Source organism: Eleutherodactylus coqui, chromosome 10, assembly GCF_035609145.1.
Source record: "Eleutherodactylus coqui strain aEleCoq1 chromosome 10, aEleCoq1.hap1, whole genome shotgun sequence".
Lineage (NCBI taxonomy): Eukaryota > Metazoa > Chordata > Amphibia > Anura > Eleutherodactylidae > Eleutherodactylus > Eleutherodactylus coqui.
The window spans coordinates 80,853,416-80,867,811 of NC_089846.1; positions in this window are offsets into that span (position 1 = coordinate 80,853,416).

Consider the following 14,396-nt stretch of genomic DNA (forward strand, 5'->3'; position numbering starts at 1 on the left):
TGGAGTGTAAAAGCCATTAACGGCGGTTACCAGACAATGACCTGACTGTCCACTAACAATCCTAATGACTGTCACACTTCACTAGGCCTGTCTCTTTGTTGATTTGCCATTGCTACTTTTGACTGTGTGATCTGTGAGACTTATCACCGCTTATCTTATTTCAGCCCGAAAGAAGCGTCAAAAGAAGCATCAAAGTAACAAAAGTTTGTACTTCTCTAGTCTGTCCAGTGCGGCACCAGTCATAGAGAAATTCTGGGATGTCACAGAGTCACTGTTCCCTCTGAATGCCTTTTCAGGTGCTGATAAAATAGAAGGAGGCTCTGCGCCTTCTTCGGGAGTCAGCGCAAGAGACTACTGCTAATGATCACGTCGTCCAGAAAACTGTAGGCCTGAACTTACATGTGCAGGTGCAACCTGACAATTATTGCTAAATCATGTGTACTTGTGGCATCCGCTAGTGCAGTGTCTGAGGAGCAGGCCCACAGCTGAGGAGATTGCAGAGAAGATAAGGATTACTTTGGTCATGGTGGCCCACCATCTCCTCCCCTGGGAGTAGAACGGGACCCGTCTAAGTCGCTGCTGGGAAAGGTGACAGGGAAAGGTAACAGAGAGTTACCTTAATGTCCTTTTGTCACTCGTGACACCACCATTCCGTCCTCTGCGGTGAAGCTGAATGCCATTATAATAATAATAATCTTTATTTGTATAGCGCCAACTTATTCCGCAGCGCTTTCAGGCATGGATAAATGCAAAACAATACAACAATTGCAATAATTACAATGTGAGATACATTGGGTTAGACACAAATGGGTCGAGGGTGGTACAGGAGGTGCAGGGGTTGCGGAACACAGGCAATAGGAAATTTCATGTACAGATCATTTATTAGAAGGCAAACAAGGTGGGGCACCATAGGGAGGGGCGAGGGACTAGGTCAGGAGATTTGGTATGCTTCCCTGAAGAGGTGCGTTTTTAAGGCACGTCTGAAATTTCGTGCATCGGGAATTGTCCAGATGCCTTGGGGTAGAGCATTCCAGAGGATGGGTGCTGCTCTGGTGAAGTCCTGTAGGCGAGCATGTAAGGTTCGTATTACAGGGGTGTTTAGTCTGAGTGTGTTAGCAGATCGGAGTGAGCGCGCTGGGTGGTGTACTGGCAGTAGGGAGGCGATGTATGGTGGCCCAGCGCCATGCAGAGCTTTGTGAGTGAGGTAGAGGACTATAAATTTAGTTCTGCAGTGGATGGGCAGCCAATGCAGCGACTGGCATAATGCAGAGGCGTCTGAATAATGACTGGATAGAAAAATGAGTCTAGCTGCTGCATTTAGTATAGATTGGAGTGGAGCGAGTCTAGTGCGGGGGAGGCCGATGAGTAGCGCGTTGCAGTAGTCAAGCCGGGAGTGGATGAGGGCAACCACGAGCATCTTTAGCGTGTCCGTGGTTAGAAACTGACGTATTTTAGCAATATTTGTGAGGTGCATGTGGCATGTTTGGGCCAGAGATTGGATATGGGGGGCAAAGGAGAGGTCAGAGTCCAGTGTGACCCCAAGGCATCAGGCATGCCATCTGGGGGTTATGATGGTGCCAGACACTGGAATGGAGATGTTGAGGGGAGGTCGGTTAGAAAGTGGAAAGACAAGGAGATCATTTTTAGAGAGGTTTAGTTTGAGAAAAAGGGAGGACATAGTGTTAGAGACAGCGGACAGACAGTCGGTGATATTTTGGAGGAATGGTCCAGAGATCTCACGAGAGGAGGTGTATAGTTGGGTGTCGTCAGCGTAGAGATGGTATTGGAGGCAAAATTTGTGGATGGTTTGTCCAATTGGGGCAGTATAGATAGAGAAGAGAAGGGGACCAAGGACCGAGCCCTGGGGTACCCCAACAGCGAGAGGAAGTGGAGCAGGGATAGAACCGGCAAAGGAAACACTGAAAGAGCGGTCAGAGAGGTAGGAAGAGAACCAGGAGAGAGCAGTATCCTTTAGACCAATAGAGTGGAGCATAGTGAGAAGGAGATTATGGTCGACAGTGTCAAATGCAGCAGACAGGTCAAGGAGGATTAGTAGGGAGTAATCACCTCTCGACTTTGCAGTCATCGGGTCATTTGTTACTTTTGTAAGGGCAGTTTCGGTCGAGTGTAGAGAGCGGAAACAAGACTGGAGGGGGTCAAGGAGCTAGTTGTCAGAGAGAAAGCGAGTAAGGCGGGAGTAGACCAGGCGTTCCAGTAATTTGGAGATGAAGGGGAGGTTTGAGACGGGTCGGTAGTTGGCAGCATCAGTTGGGTCCAGGGTTGGTTTTTTAAGCAGAGGGGATATAATGGAGTGTTTGAATGAGGAGGGAAAAGTGCCACAGGTTAGGAAGAGGTTGCAGATTGTAATGAGGTGAGTAATGAGAGCTGGGGAAAGGGACTGGAGGAGGTGAGAGGGTCGCTAGCGCAGGTGGTGGGGCGGGCAGCGTAAAGGAGCCTGGAGACTTCTTCCTCTGTCGTTGGTTCTAGCGTAGATAGTGAGTAGGTGCTGGGTGCAGTGCTGATGAAACTGGGATCGGGGCTGACCATGCAGCTTTCAGAGATTTCTTTTCGAATGTTGTCGATTTTTTTCTTTGAAATACGCAGCTAGTTCTCCAGCAGTCAGGTCTGTCGCAGGGGCCTGTTCTTTGGGGCTGAGGAGGGAGTGAAAGGTCTCAAAGAGTTGTTTGGGGATGTGGGATAGTGAGGAGACAAGGGAGGGGAAATAAACTTGTTTGGCATGGTGAAGGGCTAGGTTATAAGTTTTAAGCATGAATTTGAAGTGGAGAAAGTCTGCTGGCAGCTTTGACTTTCTCCAAAGCCGCTAGGTGCACCTAGAGCACCGCCGGATGAAGCGCGTTTGGGACGTTAGCCAGGGTTGCCGTGGTCTGCGTTTGATGGCTCGCGTCACGGGCGGTGCCGCTTCATCCAGGGCACGGCTGAGGGTGGTGTGATAGTATTCGGCTGCCAGGTTAGGGCAGGGGAGGCGAAAGAGAGGCGATAGGGAGGACTGAATAGTTTCGGCAAACTGTTTAGTGCGGACAGACTGGAGGTTCCTAGAGGTGCGATAGATAGGAGGGTCAGGAGAGATGCTAGGGTGCCTGATGGAGAAAGAGAGAAGGTTGTGATCTGAGAGTGGAAGTGGGGAGTTCGTAAAGTGAGAAGCAGAGCAGAGACGGAGGAAAACTAAATCGAGAGTGAAACCATCTCTATGAGTGGGGGAGTCAGAGATTAGCGATAAGCCAAGGGAGGAGGTAAGTGTTAAAAGCCGGGAGGCAGATGAAGAGCTAGAGTCGTTAGTGTGGATGTTGAAATCACCAAGGATGAGGGTTGGGATTTCACAGGATAGGAAGTGGGGGAGCCAGGCAGCAAAGTGGTCTAGGAACAGGCGGGTGGGACCTGGGGGGCGGTAAATAACTGCGACATGCAGAGGCAGTGGGTGGAAGAGTCGCAGGGTGTGGACTTCGAAGGAGTGGAAGGTAAGCGAGGGAGCTGAGGGAATGACCTGGAAGGTACAGTTTGGGGAGAGGATGATGCCTACTCCTCCACCGCGTCTGTCATCCGATCTGGGGGTGTGGGAGAACTGCAGGCCATCATAGGACAATGCAGGGGAGGAGGTGGAATCGGGCTGCTGTATCCAGGTTTCCGTGAGGGCGAGCAAGTTCAAGCGTTTACTGGTGAAAAGGTCATGGATAGTTGGGAGTTTGTTACACGCAGATTGTGAGTTCCATAGGGCGCATTTGAATGGGGCAGGGGGGGGCATTTTGGTAGAGAACAGTACGGGGTGGGCCTGGGTTGGGGGATATGTCCCCTGCAGCTAGGAGTAGCAGGGTAACAAAGGTGAGCGCATGGCTAGGGGATTTGTGTGGGTGGTTGAGGTGTTTTTTTGCAGTATTGAGGGGTTGAAGGCGTCTTAGGAAGTTGGACAGTGCATGGGAGCCATACATAGGTGAGGAGAGGAGGGAGGGGCTGATGTGGATGGAGTGTGTTGGGGCTGGGCGTTGGAAGAAAGTGTTAAGGCTTGAAAAGAGGATAATGAAGGAGATTAGTGCAAAGAGGAGAGTATTTTCCTCCAGGCTTTGGACAGTTGTGGATGTTACCTGTCTCCTGCTCTGTCGAACTGCGCTGTATAACTGCATCATTCGACAGCATAAAACACTTGTTGCTGGACACTTAGTGCTGGAGACATCAGGTGAGGCATGGAGGATAGAACTGGCTTTAAAGTTCTGGCTACAGGACTTCAGCTGGGAGTGGCTTGTTACATTTCACTAGTCAACCAGCTGACCCACCTTGGCTAATGAACAAGATGGGGGGGGGGGGCGCTTTATTGCCCTCTTACAAAAACAAACTGTGTCCAGCAACACTAAGATAACTAAGTCCACACACAGGGGAAACTTTATGGACAAGCTGGGAACGGTCGGTAATGTTCGTTTACTGCAACTGGTTGAACCTTCAGAACATCAGCAGGGTGGCACAGATATTGTGAAATAAAGTGGAGGGACAGGGAGGCTTTCTGGGGTATTCCGGACAATCCACAGTCCCAGTTAGCTGTGTGACCCCATTCCTTGCAACTCTCTCTCTCTCTTACTCACTATCAGTTCACACTCACATTTATTGGTCCTTGACTTCTGGCCATGCAGCAGTTCTCTCTCATACTCATTACTTAAAGATAGTACTGGAACACTCTGGGGGAGCTGGTCCAAGGCCAAGCAGTAGGAATCGCTCTGCTTCCTCCATTCTCCACACACCGGAGGATCACTATAGTGTCGATGTCAAACTTCTCTCACTTCTACAAGCAGACCCCCTTGAACTACACCTTGTAAACACCTATATATATGTACATTGGGGGCTGTATTATAGTAGTTATATTCTTGTACATAGGAGCAGTATTATAGTAGTTATATTCTTGTATATAGGGGACAGTATTATAGTAGTTACATTCTTGTACACAGGGAGCAGTATTATAGTAGTTATATTCTTGTACATAGGAGGGCAGTATTATAGTAATAATAATAATAATAATAATAATAATAATAATCTTTATTTGTATAGCGCCAACTTATTCCGCAGCGCTTTCAGGCATGGACCGCAGCGCAGCTATAGTAGTTATATTCTTGTACATAGGGGGCAGTATTATAGTAGTTATATTCTTGTACATAGGAGGCAGTATTATAGTAGTTATATTCTTGTACATAGGAGCAGTATTATAGTAGTTATATTCTTGTACATAGGAGGCAGTATTATAGTAGCTATATTCTTGTACATATGAGCAGCATTATACTGGTAATGTTCTTGTACATAGGGGGCAATATTATAGTAGTTATTTTCTTGTATATAACAGCAGTATTATAGTAGTTATATTCTTGTATATAGGGGGTAGTATTATAGTAGTTATATTCTTGTACATAGGGGGCAATATTATAGTAGTTATATTCTTGCACATCGGGGCAGTATTATAGTAGTTATATCCTTGTACATAGGGGGCAGTATTATAGCAGTTATATTCTTGTACATAGGAGCAGTATTATAGTAGTTATATTCTTGTACATAGGGCAGTATTATAGTAGTCATATTCTTGTGCATAGGAGCAGTATTATAGTAGTTATATTCTTATACATAGGGGGTAGTATTATAGTAGTTATATCCTTGTACATAGGGGGCAGTATTATAGCAGTTATATTCTTGTACATATGAGCAGTATTATAGTAGTTATATTCTTGTACATAGGAGCAGTATTATAGTAGTTATATTCTTGTACATAGGGCAGTATTATAGTAGTCATATTCTTGTGCATAGGAGCAGTATTATAGTAGTTATATTCTTGTACATAGGGGGTAGTATTATAGTAGTTATATTCTTGTACATAGGAAGCAGTATTATAGTAGTTATATTCTTGTACATAGGGGGTAGTATGATAGTAGTTATATTCTTGTACATAGGGGGAGTATTAAAGGAGTTATATTATTGTGCAGAGGAGGCAATATTATTGTAGTTATATTCTTGTTCATAGGAGGCAGTATAATAGTAGTTATATTCTTCTACATAGGAGGCAATATTATAGTAGTTACACTCCAGTACATAGGGAGCAGTATTATAGTGGTTATATTATTGTACATAGGAGGCAGTATTATAGTAGTTATATTTTTGTATATTGGGGAAAGTATTATAGTAGTTCTAGTCTTGTACATGATAGGTTGTAGTATAGTAGCTATGTTCTTGTATGTGACAGAGAATGTTAGAATTATTGTATATTTGCTGTGGAGATTTCTTGATGAATAATGTGTGGTTTGGCTCTTTAATTACTCTGGAATGTATTTGGATACAAGAATTCTGCAGTATGTTATCAGCATTGTGTCTACCTAGGATGCAGAGATATCGGAGAGTTGCAGAACATCTACTAATTACATCTCTACTAAACAAAGCCCCCTGTTCAGCGGTGGAATTCTAAGTATGCTGTCTATTCTGAAGAGCAGAGGTAGAGATGTCTCTGAGGTGCAGAAGAGTCTCTCCTAGATAAGTGTGAACATTCCTAAACAGAACTCTCTTAGTGAGTAATGTGTTTGTCCTTGTGAAGAAAAAGAAGTTCAGCACAATAACACAACCACAGGTGATGCCCTTCAGAGTGAAGGGAGTTTTTTTTCATCCTTTTTTCGTGTGGGTATATAAACACATCCACACAAGGTACAATTAGTACAAGGTACTCAGCCAGTCACAGGCAGCTCTTGGCCATTCATAGAATTCAATGAATGGCCAAGAGCTACCTGTGATTGGCTGAGTGCTGTGATTAATCACAGGCAGCACTTAGCTGTCATTCAATGAATGGCTGAGTGCTGCCTGTGATTGGCTGAGAACCAATAGCCGCTATTTTTTGCCATAAACTTGCTCAGTTATTGGCCATCGAGGACTGGCATATTTTGCCGAACCTCTCTTCCCATGTGTGCAAGGTGCATCTGAGAAGCTTGGACGCAACTAACGTAAGATAACACAAGGACAGCAGTCCAATGTGTGCTGAGACTGCACATTGATATGCATTAGTATGTCCCTTTTTGCGTCCATGATAGGGACAGGAATAGGACATGTGATGAGGTTTTTTTTTTCTTTTTTAAAGTCCATGTTCATATCTTCGTAGGCTGTAATGGGGCCATTTGTTGGCTGTGAATTAACACAAACAGCACACTGCCCCAAATACGCTAGTGTGCCAGAAGCCTTACCAATAATTGACAGGCTGAAGTTGCAAGTCACTTGCAGCATGGTAAATAGTGGCAAATTGGAAGCATTAGCTGTGACCACTAGTGCTCATATAATAGCAACCGAATAGGGCAAAATAAGTTGTCAAGTACATATTTAAGGTAGTACCATGTGCAAGTTTTTGCAGCAGCTTTTCATGCAGGTCATTTTTAACCAGAAGTTTTACCTCCCTTACCTCCCTGCATTACCATACATGTGCACCTGTGCTTTATAGTTTATAGGTAGTCAGAATCTGGTAAAAAAAAAGCCAAAAATCAGTTCTAAAGATAAAGGCCATATAAAGAGGGGACTTCTTTTCTCCTTTCTGCTGGATCCACTTCTGGCTTTGGCTCAAAAAACTGTTTCAAAAATCTGAATTCCCCCCATAACTGGATAATCCAGCCTTCTAAAGTTGATTGCTTGTATTTAGCATTGGCCATTGATATTGGATCAGTGGGGGTGTTACTCTCGGCATGCTATCAGTCAGCTGTTTAAAGGAGCCATGATGTTTGTCTGAGCACTGCAAGCTCTTCAAATTCATATTTTTTAATCAATTTCTGCTCAATTTGTGCTTGCTGATGCCATACTTTCCATAGTGTAGTGTGTAGCAGAGTGTTAGATTCCCTCTACTACTGTTGATACATGACAGCACCAGGTTTGGACACAAGAGAAAGCTCCAAACATATAAAGTATAAAGAAAAATACTTTTTTCATTAGAAGTAAATGAGTAATTTTAATATAAGGAACCTACTGGAAGGTTCCGGTAGACTACCTGGGAATACATAGAAGGGGTCTGGTTGGTTCTGAAGCATTCTGTCTGCTGCTGACTTGTGGGACATCTCTGCTGTGTTACTGGACAAGCTGAGGTTCTGGGACTTCTGTGTGCTGTTGTGAAATGCTACCTACTCAGGGAACTTAGCTGTGAACTGCTAAGTAAGAGAGGCATCTGAATGTGGGAGTTTCTGGTAACCACCTCGAAGGGTAGGGAATGGGTTCAGCTACCCAGCCAGCTTGAGCACATGGAAGTTTTGTGCAAATCTGCTTCTGCCAACAGTGTGAACTTCCGAAATTAAGAGAGACCGGTCTTCTACAATGATTTGTGCACACATACAGTATTACAGCAGTGGAATCGTTGACTATGCCAGATCATAAGGTTTGATACATCCATTTGAGAACTATACAAAAGGTGTCAAAAGGGTACCAGAAGATTTTGGGAACTTATGTGATTTTGTATTTGCTGTTTGCATTTCAGAAAAAGCTGTTTACTGTTAGCATAGTATAGAGTTGTAACATATTATAGTTGGTAGCTGGTTATTATTAATCATACAGTTTTCTTTCTGGTGTGTTACAGGGTTTTCTCTCTCACTGCTAGCCGTAAATATAAAATTGTGTTTTATAATCAAGTCTCCTTAGTGCTCATGCCCACCGCCAAGTCGGATTCCGCCTGTGAAATCTCTCAGCGGAATAAGACCCAGAGAACCTGCCCAGATCTGCAGCAAGAGTGTTGGCCGTCGAGCCAGTGTACATGCGCAGCGCAGTGCATGACGCACCGGCGCTGGGGTATAATGCGGATTTCCGCAATACTCCGCAGTGCCCACAGTGCAGAAGTATCATGGGACAGATGGCTTCCATTGACTGCAATGGAAGCTGTCCCTGCGTTTTTCCAAACAAATTAGAACATGCTGCGATCCTTCCCCCATGAGTGGAAAATCGCAGCTTATTTCTGCTTGTGTGCAGGGGAGAATCGTTTTACTCCACATGTCTATGGATGGACATTGCTGCGGAAATCGCGGCGGGTGTCTGACTGCGATTTCCGCAGCGATAATCCATTCGTGGGCATTCAGTCTTACTTGGCATTGTATCCAATGCTCCTGGGCATCTTGCGGAGTGCCACTACAGATGTAAGGTGTTCCAGCATTGCTCCTCGTCGCCAGATTAAAAAAAACCTCAACATGTCAAAGCTGTCTTGGCCGCACAAACAGGACCTACACAATTTGTATCTTATGGCTGATCATTGTATGTATGAATTGTAGATGACTCATAAATCCAACAAGATTCCAGCTTGAGAGCAAATGTCATCACATCAAAGACTTTGCCTTATCTGCCTTCTAAGTGATGTTTGTTCATTCAGTTGATTATTAACAGAAGTGAAAGCACTGACATAGACCATAAATATAACTATCTGTTTGACATAAGGCACCATGAAGAAGACCTGGAACCCAGTGAGTTCAATAAAACTGCACCACAAATTACATCCTATGTGTTGTAGCATCTGCTTAGGGTAATCCTCGGGATATCTCAATGATTTTTCTTTTCGTTTCTCAGTTCTCTATCACATTTTTTTATTATGAACTTAGAAAAATGCCTAAAATATAGCACCAAAAACTAGAGAAAAAGTCACAAAGGCAGGCTAAATTAAAGGGATTGGCCTGTTCTTCTGTATTACAAAGCAAATTTGTCACTCCTCCTAGCATCCTAAGATCTTCTTTGTCCATAAGATGAGTGATTATGGATCCCTTGGCCCCCTCCATACTGAAAACTAGCACAGAAGAAATAGAGGAGGCCAAGTGATGTTGGAGGTCACATGCTGATCTGTAAGTAACCATCTTAAGGATGGAGGAGATCCAAGGACTGAAGGAGGCGGCGGCAGCTCCAACGACATTGCCTTCTTAGCCAAGCCACTTAAGTCACACCCATCTGTTGAGAGAAACTCCAAAAGTATCTAAAACACAAAATAAATGAGGAGCAAGGCATGTACCCTACGAAAAAAAAGTTGCAATAATGTCAGACTGAAGTTCAACAAGCTGCAAAACGATGAGTGACCATGAACCATAATGATGTGTGACTGTGAACCATAATGCATGTACAGTAATAAACAAGTCCTTTAATAGATGGATATATGTGCTAGACAACGGAAAATTTGGGCTCCATGGTGATGTTTGATAAGAGTCATAAAATCATTGGATCATTGTGATTCGTGCAACTTCAATGTTCCTCTTAAGCAAAAACATCAGAATTCTTGCACGTGACTCCCCCAAGGCATGCGTGTCACCATGGAGCCCAATGTTTATTGTAAAATGTTGGCTGGGGGTGATTACTACTGCTAATTAGTATTTATTCTTCTTGGTATTGTTATGACTGACAAGTGATGAGATTAGTTATTGTTCTTGTGACTCATTTTGCAATTCCAACAACTCAGCGGCACAAATACAGGAATGACTTCATCCTCATAAAATAAAGATGCTAAGAATTTAGGTGTGAACCACCTACTAAAGGGTAACCCCAGCCAAATTTCAATGCATTGAATTTTCAGAGATGTAGGGGTTCCAGATCGTGAATGTCTAGAGAACTGAACCTGATCATAAGAATATAAAAACTGTCAGCCCTTGCTAAGCCATAAGTATAGCTCGACCGAGGACAGAAGTTTACTCAATAGAAGCCACCTCGGGTGTCACTTGTCTTGGGGATAACAACAGGGCGGATTGTAATACCACTTGCTGACACCATCTTTTTGTGACCATTAGTTTGTCCCCATAGAGGTTAGATTTTGGGTGAATGGTATCGAAATGTATGAGGGATGCCAAAATAAACATCTATGTCTATAACAGTGCCAGCTTGCTATAAGACAAAAGAACAGGACTTCACATACAGCAGTTGCCTTTTCCGAGTAGTAACGGTATCACCCCCACCCCCACCCCCAATAAATGGTGAACAGAATGGTGATAGTAATCAGATGATGATAGTAGTCAGATAATGGAGCAGACGGGTGCCGGTGAACAGATAATAACAAACTAACAATAACTGACTTCAACTGTAGCTTTCTTAAAGAATATCCCTGATGCTGACTCTAATACCAGATACCACTGTCCCTGAGTATTCCTGAAGATTCCCCTAATGGAAATCCTATCTGAGAAACTGACCATAACAAACAGAGGGACTAAGATACAGAAACAAGAAAACCGAGCTGAGAAGAGCTGAATCAAGACAAAGACGGATACAAACATGGAAAATGCAAATAAAAACCAATAAGATTAAGAAGTGAGGGATGTACTAGAAATAACCCCAAGAACAAGATAACACTGACAATAAACAAAACTAGGCTAGGAACAAGATACTAGAAGCATAATAGGAATACTGGATTTAAACACACATAGCTTACGCTATAACCAGCAACACATTGCAAAAACTTGGAATATTTAAAGAGATGGTAATCAGTCAAGAACTCCTTTCCGAATGAGTCTTGACTTCAGTAATGTGATCAACAGACCCACTTTAATGGATCAGCTATGGGACAGTTACAAATTTCTTCACCAACAATCTAAAAGACAGGAGATGATAAAACAGCGAGTGAATTTCTATGGAATGTAACAGTAATGTCTATGGCCAGCTTCACCTTCCTACCACCCCCACCAGTATTTCAACTTATGAAGAAGTACAGTGCATTAGTCCATTCTGCGGAGGTTATTCTAACTGAACAGTGTGAGTCCACTTCTAATTTCATAGTGAATTCCCCCTACCAAACCATAACAAAATGATAAAATCCCTGCGCTCGTGGTGAGTGGATATTAGCAATGTGAGTAATATATATGATGCTCTTACTTCTACTGTTTCAAAGTTTATTTTAGATATGAAACCTTTTTAATAAGTGCAATAATATTTGCACCTAATGGGAATGTGGGGGTCCATTGACTCTTTGTTAATTTATGGAGGCCGCAGTCTCTATTGTGGTCAATGGAGAGTAGCCATACTTGTATGCTGCACTCTACAGGACTTACAGAAGGAGCTGAATAGGTAGAGCTGAGAAGCAGCAGTCATCATAAATATATGGTATATCCTGTAGAAGAATCCTTTAAAACTGTTATACCTGGTAGAGCAGATGAGCATCAAAGAGTGGAATTCTCCGATTGGAACAGCACTGTATGTCCCACAAAGAGCAGCTCCCGTCCTGGCGGACCTTCTGCTGTCCTGTTATTTCAGGCCGGACAGACATCTGTCTGGGATGTTTAGTGATCCTGCATTGAGCAGGGTTCGGACCCGATAGCCCTGGACGACTCTACAATTTTAGGATGCTATGTAACACTACATTTCCCTATCCGCGGTAGTGGTGGGATTCTGGTCAGCTGCAACAAGAAACATGATTTTAAAGGGGTATTGTGGTCTTTTTTATGGATAGCTCATCAGTAGTTGATGGACAGAGGTCCACCATTCGGGATCTCTGTCCATCAGCTGTTGCTGCAGCAAGCCGGACATCATCAGCAGTGGTCCAAGCAGGAAGTTAGAGTCTCACTCCAATTGAAATCAATGGGAGCGTCACGCTTGTCTTACACGTCATGTTCAGGACTATGGTCAGGAGTCATGTCCTGTCCTGAACAGGAAGTGTAAGAGCAGTGCGCCGCTCCCATTGATTTTAATGGGAGTGAAACTTGTGCTCCGACTTGCTGCTCTGACCACAGATGATGACATTCAGCTAACGGACTGGAGTCCCGAGTGGTGGACCCTGTCCACCAACCAATGGTAACTTATCCAGAGGATAGTTCACCAGTTACAAAAGACCAGACGGCCTCTTTAAATAGTGTAAATAAGTCACAAAAAACATATTTTAATACTTTTCTTTATTTCATGTTTTTATGCTATTAGTTCTTTTGCTGTCATCTTTGAACAAAAGCTTTAATTGTTTGAGGTTATGAACATTTCATCACCGGATCACAATGGGAAGAGAACTTTTTTCACTTATGATGCTAATTAGAAAACACTTAATAATATGTCATCCTATTTCTGTTATTAATTTGCATTTGTAGGAATCTTTTTCTAGTTGAGGGAACAAATTGTAATACTGGAGGAGATTTTCTTATATTTCCATTAGTTATATGCAGCAAGTTTCAGGCATTATATGGCTGTATTACTGCTGGGGTATAATGACAGTGGATACAGAGGATGCCGACGCACCCGGCCCAGGAGCTTCAGGAGTCAACAATGCCTCTCCTTTCCTTATGAGGAGCCCAGTGCTGTTCATAAAGCATTATAATAGAGGGGCTTGTCACAGACTTTGTACTGGGGCCTTCCAGCTTCACGTCATCCCTCTGTCTGCTGCACCCCTGTGGTCTCGCAACGCACAAAACTTGCACAAGAAATCGCCATGTAAAAGCACCTTTAAGATGGGCCTGTGGCCTTTCTTAATACATTGCTGGCAGACATATTGCAGCATATGGTATAAGCACACAAGCAATTGCAAGTTCAAAACCCCTATGGAGAACGTAAAAATAAGTGAAAATGTTTTTTTTATTGTAAAAAATGAAGGATATTATACAAGGTAAAACTCTCTTTTTCTATATTTATAACAAAGAAACGAAATAAAAAACGATATTTGGTACCGCCACATCGATAGAAGTCAGATTTATCAAAATAACGTATTATTTATCTGGGATTGTGAACGTCATCAGAAGAAAAATACACATTGCCAGAATGGCACTTTTTTAGTTACCCCATCTCCACAAAAAAATGTATTAAAAAGCAAACAAAAAGTTGTCTGCATTGCAAAGGGAAACCAATAAAAACCACAAGTCGCCCCTGCGGAAAATGAGCCCTTACACAACCCCATTGATGTAAAAATAATGTTATGGCGGTCAGAGGATGGAGATAAAATCCTCTTGAATTTTTTTTTTTTTAAAGTAGCATAGTAAAATAAAAACATAATAAATTCAGTATTGTCCTTACTGTACCAACGCACAAAATAGAGTTAGTAAGACACTTTTACCAGTATGTGCACCGTAAAAACAAGACCCACCCAAAGATGGCGAAATTGCAAGTTTTTTTCCATTTCACTCTACTTGGAAATTTTTAAAACTTTTTCAGTGGATGACATGACACAACAAATACTATTGGAAAACAGAACTCGCCCCGCTAAAAACAACAACAAGCAGTAATGGCAAAATAAAAGTTGTGATATTTTGAAAGTGGGGAGGAGAAGGGGCTCGGTGCTCGTCGTACGGTTTGTGCGCCGCTGCTGACTTTCTACACTTGCTCAGCACTCCTGTATATCTCTAACATGGGTTGCTATTTGTTGCACCGCATTTGACCCGGATTGTTTCCTTACTGTGCTTTGTGATCTTCCCCTGCCCGGACTTGTACCTGTCTTACGATGTTGCATAATCCCTGACAGCTCCCACCTTGTA